The sequence below is a fragment of the Falco cherrug genome, chromosome 6 (genome assembly GCF_023634085.1).
Source record: "Falco cherrug isolate bFalChe1 chromosome 6, bFalChe1.pri, whole genome shotgun sequence".
NCBI lineage: Eukaryota > Metazoa > Chordata > Aves > Falconiformes > Falconidae > Falco > Falco cherrug.
This window is the reverse complement of record NC_073702.1, coordinates 72,238,657-72,252,962: the sequence shown is the minus strand read 5'-3', so window position 1 is coordinate 72,252,962 and position 14,306 is coordinate 72,238,657. Positions and strand designations below refer to the sequence as shown.

At 44.7% G+C, this 14,306-nt stretch overlaps 1 protein-coding gene across 13 annotated transcripts in view; it reads left to right on the top strand.

Annotated features, from left to right (window-relative positions):
- EXTL3 (exostosin like glycosyltransferase 3) overlaps positions 1 to 14,306 on the top strand; it is a 131,218-nt gene that overhangs the window by 23,729 nt on the left and 93,183 nt on the right. The window lies entirely within an intron of this gene.

The following is a 14,306-nucleotide window of genomic DNA, read 5'->3' as shown; positions in this document are numbered from 1 at the left end:
ATTTTAAAACTGAGGGTGTTTGTTAATGAAAGACAAGGACAAAATAACACACTGAAACTGCATTGTGTCATCAGGTTGGCTTAAATACATCTTGGGAGCAGGGCAGAGAATTCCTGCGCTTCTGTGGGAGAAGGGGAAAAACAAGCTTATGTATTTGTAGCTTCCTGACTTCTCCTGTATCTGACCAGTATAATGTGACATGCAGGATGTCCTTGGTTCAGATGTTCTATTCCTACATGTTACAGCATTGATTTAGCTTGTTATACTCCTGGATTCAGGACAGTCTTTTTACCCTCCTTCTGTAATGTGCCAAACGCAGTGGGGACTCTCTTCTTGGCTGGTACATAGCTACTGTAACAAACACGGTGGTGAATAATAAAACTGGGAGTAGCATAGAGGTCATGTGAAGAACAAATGATGCCGTTATTGACCAATGGTGCCATCATGCCATGGTCTTAATCGACAGATCTAATCCCAATGTGCGTTTAGAGTCAGATCTGCTGACTTCAGTAGCTAAAATAAGTCAATACCATTGAATTTTCTTTCTCCTTGCATATCTTACGTAGAACATAGTAAGTTGCAGCCTGACAGCTGTGCAGTCTGCAGAAGGCCACAGGGCTGCGTAGACTTCCCCGAGGGCATAATTTGGCCTGCAGAACATTTATTATGGCTGGTGTCATGTGCAGCAGGCTCAGCATTGACCATCAGAAGCTGTTACACATTTGTGGGCCTGAAAGCTGGAGGAATGATACAGAAGGCAAGGATTTCAGGTTTGGAGTCCTTTTGTAGGGCAAAAGACTGTGATTAAAGCAAGAAGACTATGTGTATGAATTTAGGTCAGTAGGAGATAACTGAGCGAAGGGCTGTTCTTGGCAGAGACATGGAACAGAGGAGATGCTGGAAACACAGTCTGCCTGTGATTGCTGTGGAATAGAATGGGAAAATAACCTGTTTCAGGGGAGTCCTTACCAAGTCATTCTGATGCAAGACTGTCTCTGTGGCCCTAAATAGCTAAATAACTGGGCTGTGACTGGAATATAAAAATATTTTCAGGAGACTCATCTTCAAGCACCACCTGAGGCTTCCTGGCTTGACAGCAAAGCTTAAGTATTGTGGGAGGTTATATTGCAGGTCCCTTCCTATGAGGATGTGGCATCATCTGTATGAATGCGAGCGTAGGTCTGATGCTTCCTGTGCAAGCATCGGGCTTAGCTGTGTACGTGCTTGTGTGGTCTGTGTCTGCTCACAACTGCAATTAAGGCAGCTAAATGAGAGCAGTTAATTTGGTATTGCAAGGAGGATTTGGGCTGCCTGTACCTCCTGCCTACAGTTCTCCTGAGGAGCGCTGGGCAGTGGGGGAGATTAATTCCTGTTTCTTGCTGCTGCTGTTCTCAGAAGATCCTATAGACTCTTGCCTGCTTCATTGAAAACTAAGAATATGGTGCACAAACACTTGAGCTGTGGGAGGCCGGAGGACTGTCCTGTCTCCAGCAGCTAGAAATGGCCTTCATCTCACATCAGTCTAGTTAGCTCTTATTTGAACCCACATGTGCTTTTGACCTCTCTCCTGTTACCAGGCATTTCAAAGTTTAACCACCTCCTTTTGGTAACTGAACCTGCTGTCAACTAGTTTACTGTTATAAGCCCCTATTTAGGGAATTGTTGTTTGCATGTTGGTTTGGGTTTTGTTCGTCCCTACCGTGTCTCCTGTCAGAGGTCTCTTTTCCAGACAAACATGTCTGAATTAATTCAGCTGTCCTTACAGAAGGTGCTCTAGGTCTTTGACCATCTTCACTACTCTTTGGTCCTTTTCTCTTTTGATGGCAACTTTTGGTCATGGTGAAAGTTTGGGTTTTTTTCTCTTCTTGAATGTTGTTACAGTTCTGCTTATTGGAAGCTTGAAAGAACCATTACGTGTCTGAGGGCCTGTCCCTTTGCTTTGGTTCTCTGTATTTATAACCTTGGAAAAGAAACCAGGAATTTTATATGTTCCACACAACAATAAGCCATATACTTATTGTTTTTCTACAAAGCAGAAGTTTGTGTCTAATCTAAAGGCTCTATCAGAAAAGCTAGGAAATAAACCTGATACATTCCAGTGCACTGAGTCACTAGAACAATACAGTATTTAACAAGGAGCCCTGGCAGACATTGTGTGGCTTGTGTGGCGTTGTGCTAAAGCTGTCAGCTGGGGTATGAGATGTGTCTTTGTATCCTGCAGCAATTCCGTGAAGCTAAGTGTCTGCTGGTGTCTACTGCATCTTCTAAATGGGGACAAGAAACACTCTGGATGTTAAACCTTCTCTCCCTCTCCATTGATTATGAGGGGGAAAGTGATATGAAAAGAGAGAATTAGTCATATTTAGATAAATATAAATCGGTGTCATCAAACAGGTACTGGTTCTGCAAGGGAAAGGTATGCCCCACCATCCCCTGTGCTTTGCGTAAGTGGTATTTGTTTTATTAGTGCTGTGGTTTCCAAAAAGTAGAACTGGAATATGTGGTTAAAATCTTAACAACCAGAGTTGTAGTCACAGGTCTGCAGTGACGGTCTGCAGACTGGCATGCCTGGGGCTGTGACAAGTCTGTGGTTTTGTGTATCTGCCCTGACTCGAATCTGTGGCTTTTGTGCTGCCCTAAGGTGAATCATGGCTTCCACAAGGGTGGTTAAAGTCCTGCCCTGTGGGCAGCAGCCTGGGAAACTTGGGCCTCATTTTGGCTAAGGAACATAGTCTCCTCAGCACTGAGTCAGAGCTCCATGGATCATCCATAGCAGTTTTTCCTGGTGTTGAGGCTCATCTTCCATGCCTCCCAGCTCCATGGCTATTCCTGCCACTGGGCTTTTCTTCTTTTCTCTCTCCCACCTTCCCCAGAGCTTTCTTCCTGCTTCTAAAACCAAAGAACCCACGCAGTGATTTGGGCCTGTCTGTGCTCTGCTGGTGGCTTTTGTTCTGGTCAGAGAAGTCAAAGGACCTGGCTTCTGTCTCCCTCAGCCAGCCCCTTGTTTGAAGGGCCCATGTTGATCATAGGTAGGGTATGGGCATGGTTAGGGTGTGGTTACCATTTCTGCCATACCAGTACCATGCCAAAAGCCCTGCAGCTCTTCTGCACCAGTCTGTGGTATGATGGTACCGTAAACTAGACCTACAGGTGTGTGCAGACCATGTCCTCCTAGCATTTTTCTCCTGAAGCAGATGGTGTTGCTGCTGCATCCAGGAAAGTATGTCAACAAATGTAATTTCATTGCACAGTTTTGTCCAAACACTGGTAATAAACCATCAGCTACCAAAAGCCTCACCTGGCCTGCCAAGATGTGTTATCCTGGGCACACTGAGCTGCCACACATGGTCCTGAATTCAGGCTGCGGAGTTCCCCTGGACCCGGAACAGGTATGGCACTAAGAGGAGGAGAGACGGAGAGTACATCCAAAAGCCATAGGTTGGTCTGGGGTCTGTCACTACCCAGGGTATCTCAGCCCCTGCTTGTTCAAAGTGAGGGACAGTTGGCAGGAGTTTTTTTTCATTCTTTCATTGGCTGTTTCATATATATTAAAAATATATTTATGGCTCTTTCTCTTTCTTTTTATGTGTGCTTATGTGAAGTTGCATGCAGCTAGCTTGCCAGCCCACAGACAGCCTGCCGTAACAATTTCAGATGTAGTTTAGTAAGATGGTAAATAGAGAGTAATTTTTAATCTGATTGGGATAAGAACAGCCAAATTGGCTGTTTCTCTTGTTAGTTTCAGCATTATTTTTGGCTGGGCATTCCTTTGAGGGTGTAAATATGCCAGACATTGATCTCTCTGAAAGAGGGATCAGCTCTTCCTGCACAGCACTGGAACACTGCATCTCTTTATTTATATTTTACTTATTTTAGTACATTGAATAATATAGCCAGCGTGGAAAGCGCTTGTAAAATGCAGTGTTATGTGCAGGACTTTTCTGCCCAGGGAAATCTCTTGTGATGGAGAGACTCCATGTAGGGGAAACCTTATGTGTTAGTTTGGAGCGAGGGAAGGTTTGGAGATCTTGCTGGGATCCCCACTGTGATCCAGCGACTCAGTGTGCTGTAAATGGGGAGCTCCCACAAGCCAACCAGCGCCATCACCCAGGGGACTTTTTCATTTAATGCAGCCATTGAAATTGAGACTTGAGGCAGCGTGGGACAATGCTGTAATGGTCGAGCTGTAACAGGCTGCCTTTGTAGCAGAATTACAAAGCGGGCAGTATGTACTGAAGTGCTCCTGCTTGCTAAGCCTGTAATATCAGTTCGGGTTCTGTTCTCTTGCCTTCCCCTCCAGGAACTGCTTCATATTTAGGTAGAATAAGTCACTGTTTGTGTGTTTATTTCTTTTCTGCTTACAGTTCTTGAATCATGTGACAGGTTAGAGGAAGAGAGCTCAAGTAAGGCTAAAGCCATCAGGTTGTGTGCAGGATCCTCCATAATGTGTTAATGCAGGTCTGCAACTCTCCATTCCTCTTATTCTCTTGGTGTTGCTGCTTTTTTCAGTATTAAATAACAAAGCTCAGCTATCCCCTGTTGGGCTGTGGCTCCAGCTCCCCTGCTGCTCTTCTCTAGGCTGTTTCTTGGGTTCATTCCTGAACTGCTCCTGGGAGGGTATCTGAGGTGATTTCCCTAGCTAAATTTTTCATGCTGTCTCTACTACAGGGGCAAAGGTCTAGACCAGGTTCTTTCTGCTCCTCCCTCTTGTGCCCCCATCCAAAAAGGAGGGGGGAGAATCTGACCATTCCTGTTCAGAAATACCATGCAGGACTTTCTTTTGAAGAAGGGGTAAATGTTTACTGGTGCTTTTGCAGTGGTAGAGATAAATAGGCAGACAGTCACTGAAGCTGAAGCTGCAATTTTTTTGTTGAGGTAGAGGATCATCAGGCTTTTCATATGTTCACTGCAAGGGACAATTTTCTGCCAGCTTTTTTTCATATGCTTTATCTACAAGCATGGTTTCTGAGGACCTCACTGAACATGTGCCATCTGCTCTAGAGGTAACAGTGGCTGATCAGAAATCATGTCTGCTGGAGGCCAGGTAGCCTGCTGGGACATTTTCCTAGAGCTATTTACGGAATGAGTTGGAAGTGGACCTGTATTATGCCAGCCTGGAGAACTGTTGGACGATGTGAAATCTTCTCTATAAATAAGGAGTATCTAGGCTCTAACCGTTGTCCTGGCCAGGCACATAAGTCTGAATTTGAATTGCATCCAGATTTGCCAAAAGGGTGTTGTATGTGGATGATGGATCATCTTGGAAGCTGGATGGAGGCTGAGGAGCTGAGCCTGCTGTGGATGCCTCCTTCTAGTCAGACAAGCCTCATTGAATCTGGCTGATGGTTCCTTTGTTTTGCTCCGTTTTCTTCCGTTGAGCACCTCAAGTGCTGTAGTGGTGATGTGTGATGTTTCGGGAGGTACTTCTGCTCCTGAGTGTGTCTGCCAGCCAGGGGTGAGAGGGCTCCAGGATACAGGAATCATCAGCTTCCAGATAATTTGTAAAGCAGAGGCTTTGACTGGGCTCATTAAAACATTCTGTTGTAAGAGTGGGGTTAGTAACCATGGGGACTGGTCAGATTTCAGTTTGATTTAAGAACTTCAGGTTTCCCTCGATTTCTCGTGAATGCAATATCCTTCATTTATCCAAAAGCAGGTACCAGAAGCCTGCTCTGTTGGAAGCAGTTTAAGTGTATCTGGACTTTGGCACCTAGGAAGGAAATGGTGTTGGAGATGAGAATACTGCAAGGTACAAAGCCTGAGAACAGATTAAAACTTGCCTGTGATACGAAAATGTCGCAGTGATTATTTACTATAATAAGGCTATTTCAAAGTGGTTAAAGTATTAAAGGGACTCTACAGGAGGTTTGCGTTACTATAGTAATGACTGGGAAGTAGGGAACAATGTTTGCCAGTAGCACTAATTCGCTTCTGTGGGTAAAATCTGTAGACAGCTGGATGTAAACACTTTCTAGATAGCCTCAGACTTGATAAAAGATTGGCTAGTGAAATTTCAGTTTGGATTAAAGTGGATTACCTCATGCTGTCAGATGAAGCTTTTTCTACACTGAAGGTTCACATGGTAGTTTGGAGGGAGGCCCCTGGGAACAATTGGGGGAAGCACAAGTGAAATCCTCCTTGCTTTTGTGTGAGCAAGGAAGTTTCCAGTGCAACTTGATCATAGAAGGCCCTGATATGAAAAGGATTTACTTTGTGGAATTGTTCTGTCATCACTCAGCAGGATAATTGTCTTCTGATTAGGAACAAAATATAGCTGAACATTTGTGTTTGAGGTTATAAAATCTTCTTCAAAAGGCAGAGCTCTTAACTTAAACAGCGGCTGCTCTGACAAGAACAGGATGCTTGTGACTCCATTATGCTGGTATTGATGTAACAGCTGTTGTTTAAACAACTTGTTTCTCCCTGCTTCGCACTCCTTCCTCCTCCTATTGCAAATCGAAAGAAGAGTGGGAATCAGTGTTGTTATTTTTCCGAAAATAATAACAAGGTTATTACATTTTTCACTTCTGGAAATCTTCTTGTCATGTGCTTCCTGTACTCAGTGGGTCCCAGGCCTGCTGCTGTCTGGATGTTTAGCTGGTGATGGTGATGACTGGAGGATACTTATTTCTTACAGGCTTTTCTTCTATTGCTACCTCCAAAGTGACATGAGCTGAAAGGAAGCCAGGATTTGTACCTCCCGCAGGCAGCAGAAAGGCTGATGTGGAAGTTATGGGAATCTCACTGGGAAGAGGATGCTTAAAATTTGGGAAGATGAAATCTTGGTCCGGAGTGGTGAGCAAGGGGTGTGGGTTACCTTGCTGGGAAGGCTCCTGAGCAGAACAGATTTCACTTCTGCCTCCATGAGCAGGCTTCAGCCCAGACCTGCGTTAAGACAGTACTGCAGAAAAACTTACCTGAAGACTTGAATCTTTGTTAGTAATCTATGATGAGCCAGATTATTGTTTTGCATATTAGTATTTACACTGTTGAAAAGAGGAGGAAGCCTTTGAAAGACAGTGCCAAGTTGGTCTGGATCTGGAATGAGTTCAGAGGCATTGCACAGTGCTTTGACCCTCCGTACAAGTGTTTAGTGGTGGCTGCTGCTCTGGACGGTATAGATTGTCCAGGCTATAGCTCAAGTTTTAGAAGGCAGTTCCTATGAAAGCATTTTTGGAAGAGAGATTTAAGCTGGGAGGAATGGAAGGTGGGTGCATTGCTGCACTGAAACTGCCCTGAAGGAGGGGAGGATGGGCTGCTTCCCTTTTCCCCTCCCATCTTCTGTGTGGGGCTGCCTGGAATCCTCTGCTTCATCCTGCTGATCCAGCTGCTGCCTTTCCCTGTGGACAGATGTAGTGTCCTTTTAATTCTGTCTGGAGTGCTCACCGTGAGGCATCACAGAGCTGATGCCTTTGAGGAGGAAAAGGAAGCCTTCGTTGGGTCTCTAGGGTTCTAATCTATACTGATACTCTTGGGTTCACTAGTCAAGTGTGTCTTTGTTTCTATATGCTTTTGCCTCAGGTCTTTCAGTAAGAGTGAGATGAAGTGTCAGCCTGCTGCTGTCTGCCAGACTGTAACCGCACAGTACATAGCTTTGAATCTTTAGTGGGAAGGGGAGGGACAATTGACAAAATATTTGGGCTGAAATTGGGTGTGTTAGCCTTTCTGGTCAAAGTTAGGTTTTGATGTTCTCTTTTAGCAAGCTGTGTATTCTTTCAACCTTTAACCTTTAAACTAAAGCACATTAAAAATAATTATTAGTAGTTTATTTTAGCAGAAGATTAGAAAGGAAAAGTGATGCCAGCCCTGACAGGAGATATCACTGGTATATTACTGTCTGATGTTGGATTTTATTTAGTACAGTAAAAAAATCTTAAATATGTAAAGAATTAAAGTGTGTGTCACAGCTGCCTTTTTTCAAGCCATGATTAGAAAGAAAAAAACCAAACTGGGACAGAGACTGGCTACTTGCTATTGAACACTGTGCTTTGCCTAATAGCCAAAATTAAGAGTTTAATACTTTAACACTGCTTTGAACACTGTTCGGTCTCTCCAGAAGCTTCTTAAAATGGAGTGCAGCCTGAATGAGAAAACGTTTAAAAAAGTCTTTTGGAAATCCCAAATCAGCAGGGGCAGATAGAAATACCAACAGGAGAAAACAACCATGTCTTCTGCCTGCACAAACTGGAGTTTGTTTTCAAGAGAAGTTTTTCCTTTTCTGGAGAAGGTGGAAATGCAGAGAGTGACTTAGGGAAGTGAGCACTGAAACCCAATGCCATTGCTGGGTCTTCTGATGCATTTTTCTTGCTCAAATAAAGGCCCCTAGTTTTTCTTTCCTTCTATTCATTTTATTCAGAGTAAGTGTTCCCATTAGGCTGTGTGTGTGAAAGGGTTACTGGATGCTGTCTGAGATGGATAATAAGGGAGTAAGCCTTGTTAGCTTACATCCAGTAAGCAATTGTGAAGCGATTCTCTTCAGAGCTTTAATGAGTGGTGACCCAAGCACAGGTAAACTGTCTGTAGGGTTTTTTCCCCTTTCCCTCCTAAACCTACAATCATTTCCCTCCCCAGGCAACCTGTCTTTCACTACCATTAGCTTTGTCTCAGTTTTTGTCTACATTCAAAAGTTGAACCCCTTTATCTTGCAATTGATGTGTGCTTCGGTAGGGTGGAGAGCACTAGGGTGATATAAAAGCATTTACAATAGAATGGCTCTCTCATGTGTTGAGAGAGGAATAATGGACATGAGATACAGCTTTTAGAGTTATAAAGCTATCTAAATTTAGAGTGTGGTTGTGCATTGTAGCTGAACTGTCAAGCTGGTGCTGCAAGGAAAGGTTTTGCTCCCAGTGTTGCACTCCAACTGATCTTTTTGTGCTGATACATATCTGATTCCTTCCTTCTCAGTGCAGACAGTTTCCTTCCAGCTGAACTCCATGAATCAGCTCACTGTGGATCCAGGCTTGGAAGCTGGGGAAGAGATCTCAGTTTTTGGTGGCAACAGGCCATTAGATCAGCTGAGTGACAGTGTGAAACCACATCCTAAATGAAGTCTCTCACACCAGTAGTGAATTAAAACAAACAAAAAAAAAGTGTTTTGCCTTTTCTTGTTGGATATTTAATGGAGCTCGTTGGCAATAAAGCACTGCCTCCCAAGGGATCTTTCCAGAGTCATTAGACTCAGTGAAGTATGATCTGGAAGAGTCTGCCACATAAGAAACTGCTGCTTCTCTGAAGTGTGGAACATTTGCTGGACATGGGAGCCAAAAAAGTGGCCCTGTCAGGCATTCTGGAGCAGCTGTAGTGGATAAGAGGTGTGCTTGTGATGCTGAGGCGTGGCAGAAGGGTTACTAGCTCTCTCTGTAAATATGTAATACAGGTGATACTATTTGGGGAGGCAGAAATCCTTGAAGGACAGTGTTGATCCCCAAAAGGCAAAGGTATTACAAGGCCACAAATACACAGTGGCTGAGAGTTAGAAGGTGGCATTTAATCATGAGATACTGCAGCCTTAAATCAGTAGTTTGGGTGGAAAAAAAGGGGAGTGAGTTCAATAGCCAGTTGAACTCTTTCTAAAACATTTTAGTGCTGTTTCAGAGAGGGCTTTGAGTTGGTGAGTATAGCAGGTTGAACTTGGTGTTGGAAGTCCTGAGCTGTCCTTTGCTTGTTTATATTCATTATCAAGATTCAAGGCTACCGAGTAATGCTTGCTTTGTGTGATAGATGCATGTGTGTGGTCTTTGCCTCCCATAAGAGCAGGAGAAGGTGCGTGCTGGTGGGGGGTTATAGATCTGTGGGAAGTCATGGCGACAGCCTGCAAGGTGGCCTCTGTGAAATGCTGTACCTGCAAAAGTACGTGTGGCAAAAATTTTCTGCTCTTTTGCTTGGTTGGGGCTTTCTTCTGATAAGCATGCGCTTCCAACAAGGATTTTAGTGCAATTTCCAGATGTTAATGTGATAGTATTTTTAGTGTTGTGTTTTGAGGGAGAAACCTTTGCTGAATGTAACCTTGGGCAAAGTTTAAAACAAACAAAAAAAAGCAAAATGGGAAGTGATAAAGAGTTGGCAGTCATATGACTATGGATTTGTGTGGGAAGGCTAAAAACGTGCTCTGTCTCTTACTGTAAAGAACAAAACAAGGCCTGGACCCTGCCCCTTGCCTACACAGGCAGGAGGGTACCCCCTGCTAACTCTGCAGCCTTGGGTGCTGCCCCTTAAACCTCTCCTTGAAGTTTAGAAGAGGAAGGCAGCTCAGATGGCACAGCACCCTGTGCATTGACAGGTTGGTGTGTGGCTGTGAATTTGGGGCCTCTATGTTCTCCTCTTCTGCCATCCCTGTGGGCAGAGCTGCCGCAGGCCTTGGTGGTCCCAGGTCTCCCATTCTCCTCCTATGCTGGGTACAGGCATAGAGTTATCCGTTATGCCACCTTTCACTCAGCTGGTACCAGTCAGGCTGCTGCTGCACCCTGCAGATGCATGGCATGTTGGAGGGCGCTGCTTTGTGCCATGTCCTCAAAGGGCAGTATATATCCAAAACCAGTCCAAAAGCTCCAACTCTTTGTTGGAAGGACCCCAGAATGGCAGCCTGGAAAGGTCAGTGCAGCTGCCTTGCATTGTGGTGTGTGTTAAAACGCAGCAACTTTTCTCATCTGGAATTGCTTTGATTCAAAGTTGTCATCAAGATGAAGTGTACTGCAAATACATACATTTTTGTGGGAATTGCTCTGAATGCAATGGACACCTTTAATAATGTCTCAATGTCTACCTCGCTGTGTGCAATCTTAATTTAACTAGAGGCCAAAGGCATAGATGAAATTTTGAGCCAAAAAACTTTGGCTCTCTCTATCACTGAAAACGAATACGTGCAGTAGAGATACATTTTAACCTCTGTATTACCACCATCCTGAGTGAGCAGTTGGAAGAGCAGCTCTGACCTGGATGGCAAAGGAAGCAAGCGGCTGTATGGTAAGAACCTGGACTGGATCTGGCACATGGGGCTGGGTGGAGTAAGCAGTTTGGGCTTGCTGTGGGTCCTGCCCTGCTGCAAAGTGTCGGAGAGCGGGTAACTAAATGCTGCATCAAACATCTGCTGGCTCTACCCCAAATGCTTCTGATGTCTCCTAGCTGCACCAGATCGCAACAGCACATGTGATACTGGAATTGCACAAACAACTACTTCGTTCCTTGGCTATGCTTCAGGTTTTCCTGGGTCTTTGAAACTGCCTCTGCCTTGGATTAGCAAAGAGAAGATGGTGGCTTGCCTGTGTTGGGGCAGTGACCAAACTGACTTACCAGCGGTGGCCCCAGTATGCTGTGGCACATAGCAGCCTGATTTGGCAAGTCATACTTTCCAGCTCCTACAAAAAGTTACTGTGACCATGGAAGCCCCCGAGACTGCCATTGAGGCACTGGATTAGTCTAGGGAAAGCTTTCCGTCTTCTGTGTTTGGCCTAAACACTGCTTGCAGCCTTGGACAGTCTCCTGACTTGCAGAGTACAGTAGCCATATGGTGGCAAAACCTGTGCTGTGCCCTGTAGGGCATGGTGTTACACTATAAACATAAACTGAATAAAAATGTTATATATATGTATTAACACAGTTACCCAGCAGCAGACACTAGCTGCAGAAACGTAGTGTATCAGAGCTGTCCTGGAGGACCACTGTCCAGCAGTGTTTCTGGTGGATGGCAATATCTGAATAAGATGACCACCACACTTAGCAGGTGGGTTTTAAAGCCAGGCAGGCTGGCCTAGATGGCCAGTGAAGTGAGGTCTGAGAGCACGCTGGAGATGTGATGTACAATTTGAAAACATCTTCACCTCCACTGTTGTAGGAAAATATAACCTGAATGACATTGAATTTGAGTAAAATAGTATCTAGAGCATGCGACTAGGTGATTTGAATGGCAGTTGGTATCCCCAAACTCTTACCTCCTTGATAGTTCCTTTAGGTTGAAGAATCCTTTAACTCTGTGCACTTACTGCATGTGAAACTGGTGGACTTGTAATTGCTGCTGAACTGGTGTGTCCAAGGGATCTGCAGCAGACTTGGCTGCACGTAGGCATCTGGCTTTGCTGGCACAAGTGAGAGACTTGTGCTGTCCAGCTGCAGGGCAGCAGACATCCCTCAGCACCTGACGGGTGAGGCAAGAGGGGACAGTCTTCACCTGTGTAGAAAACCTCCTTCCATGTTCAGCAGTGTAAGGCAGAGGTCTCTATCAACTATGTGTTAGACAAGAAATTAGAATGGAAACAAAGTTTTAAACTGCATATTTTAGACTGTTATGTTCCTACCTAAACTTTTTCTAGGCTATACATATGTTGGGGTGAGATCTTTGAAAACTAGTGGATTTTTTGCCTTTTAGTGTCTTAAGTCTTTGAATGTGTTCCACTTAAGTTTCCTTTCCAACTGCATCATTAAATGTATTTCCAACTGAAATATATACTTAATCAGCTGCCTCAAGGTTGGTGTGTTGGGTTTTTCTGTTGGTTTTGGTGTGTTTTTTTTTAAACAGGGAAGAACTCCAAATATGCTTATTTTCATGGTAAGATCACAAGCATTGGCCACCACTGTGTATTTTGGCTTTTTAGTTAACGTGCATGTTTATGCCTATTCTTCCTGTCCTTGCGGATGTTCTCAGCTACTCTTTGTAGATCCGAAAACTGACCTTTCTCCTCTTAAATACATTTTTCCCATGTCAATTTAGCAAATAATTGACTGGTTTTCTTTTGAGGATAAGCTCTTTTTTTTGCAGAAGACAGTGGTACTACTGCCTTACCCCACTGTAGGTGTCTTAAATACTTAATGCCTTTTCTTCTTTTTTGCTTGCAGTAAATACTTCACTGCTCCTTTTCATCTCCACTGGTTCTTCCTGCTTTAACTCAGCATATTGGATTAAATTTACACTAATACAGTTTTATTTTATCACATCGGAGAGCGGTGTATGTATATTAATATATGGAATAGGAGGTTTGTTTGGAACGGTAGCAGTAGCTGTTGATGGCTAGGCATAAAGCTACTTTGAAATACTTATGTGTGCTGATATAATGTCTAATTAGAGGGAAGACGGATGAAACCTGGTTGTTACTGGTTTGCAGGCACTTGCCTTTAGCTCAGTGAGGAGGAACTCAGCCAAAGCTGAGGACTCAAGTCCCTAATTGGAGCATTGCATGGCAGAGATGCTAGAAGTATTTCCCCTCTTCCAGCAGAAGAGAGCTGGTGATATGGCAGACATATTGCTGGGGGTTATAAGGACAAGCTCTTCCCTACTGGTGGTGGGGCTCTTGAACTTTATCTTTACAAAGATGATGAGAGGGCTGGAGCATATCTATGAGGAAAGGCTAAGAGGGCTGGTCCTGTTCAGCCTGGGCAGGAGAAGGCTGAGAGGGGACCTGAGCGATGCGCACAGGTACCTTAAGGGCCAGTGTCAGGGGGCCGGGGCCGGGCTCTTGTCAGCGGTGCCCAGCGACAGGACAAGGGGCAACGGGCACAAACTGCAGCACAGGGAGCTCCGTGGGGAGAGCAGGAAAAACTTCTTTCCCTTGAGGGTGCTGGAGCACGGGGACAGGCTGCCCAGAGAGGCTGTGCAGTCTCCTTCTCTGGGGGCATCCAGAGCCCGCCTGGATGTGATCCTGCGCAGCTGCTGTAGGAGAGCCTGCTTGAGCAGGGTGGGCTGGGTGGTCCCAGGGGTCCCTCCAACCCCAACCATTCTGTAAATCTGTGACTGGCAGCATGTAGTCTGAATGTAGGTAAGCAAGCAGCCCAGGAGCCTCAGATGTTTCCTTGGACAATGGCTTTACTAAGGTGGTGCTGGGAAGCAGTAATCCTGTAGTGAACAGCTCTGACACGGGGAGGGACATTTCACAACATGAAGCCCAGTCAATATGGAAAGGCTGAGCCACCTTTGAAGTGGAAAACCAAAGGAAAAACAGTTGAATTTTTTACAACTCATGAAAGGGATGGTGGTGTTTTAAGGCTTGTTGGTAGGGCTCGTAGTCACCTCTGACTTGCATGGCCAGAGCTAGCTAGCTTTTTCTGCAGAGTCAAGATTTCTGTTTGGGCAGTAGTCAGAGGGAAATAAGTGCTATCAACTCTATCCGTCCTGGCTGTGAGCTGAGGAAAGCTGCTGAACTGGAAAGATTAATTTGTGTTTTTAGTGGTGTATCTATCTATGGGGCACTTCCTAAGTAGAAAGAGTAAATACCTTACGTTAGAAGACATATTCATTCCCCTCTCTGCAAAATAAGGGTAAAAACTCCTTGATCTGCCAAAATGAGCTATGTGGGTTTAATTAACGTTTGCAAAGT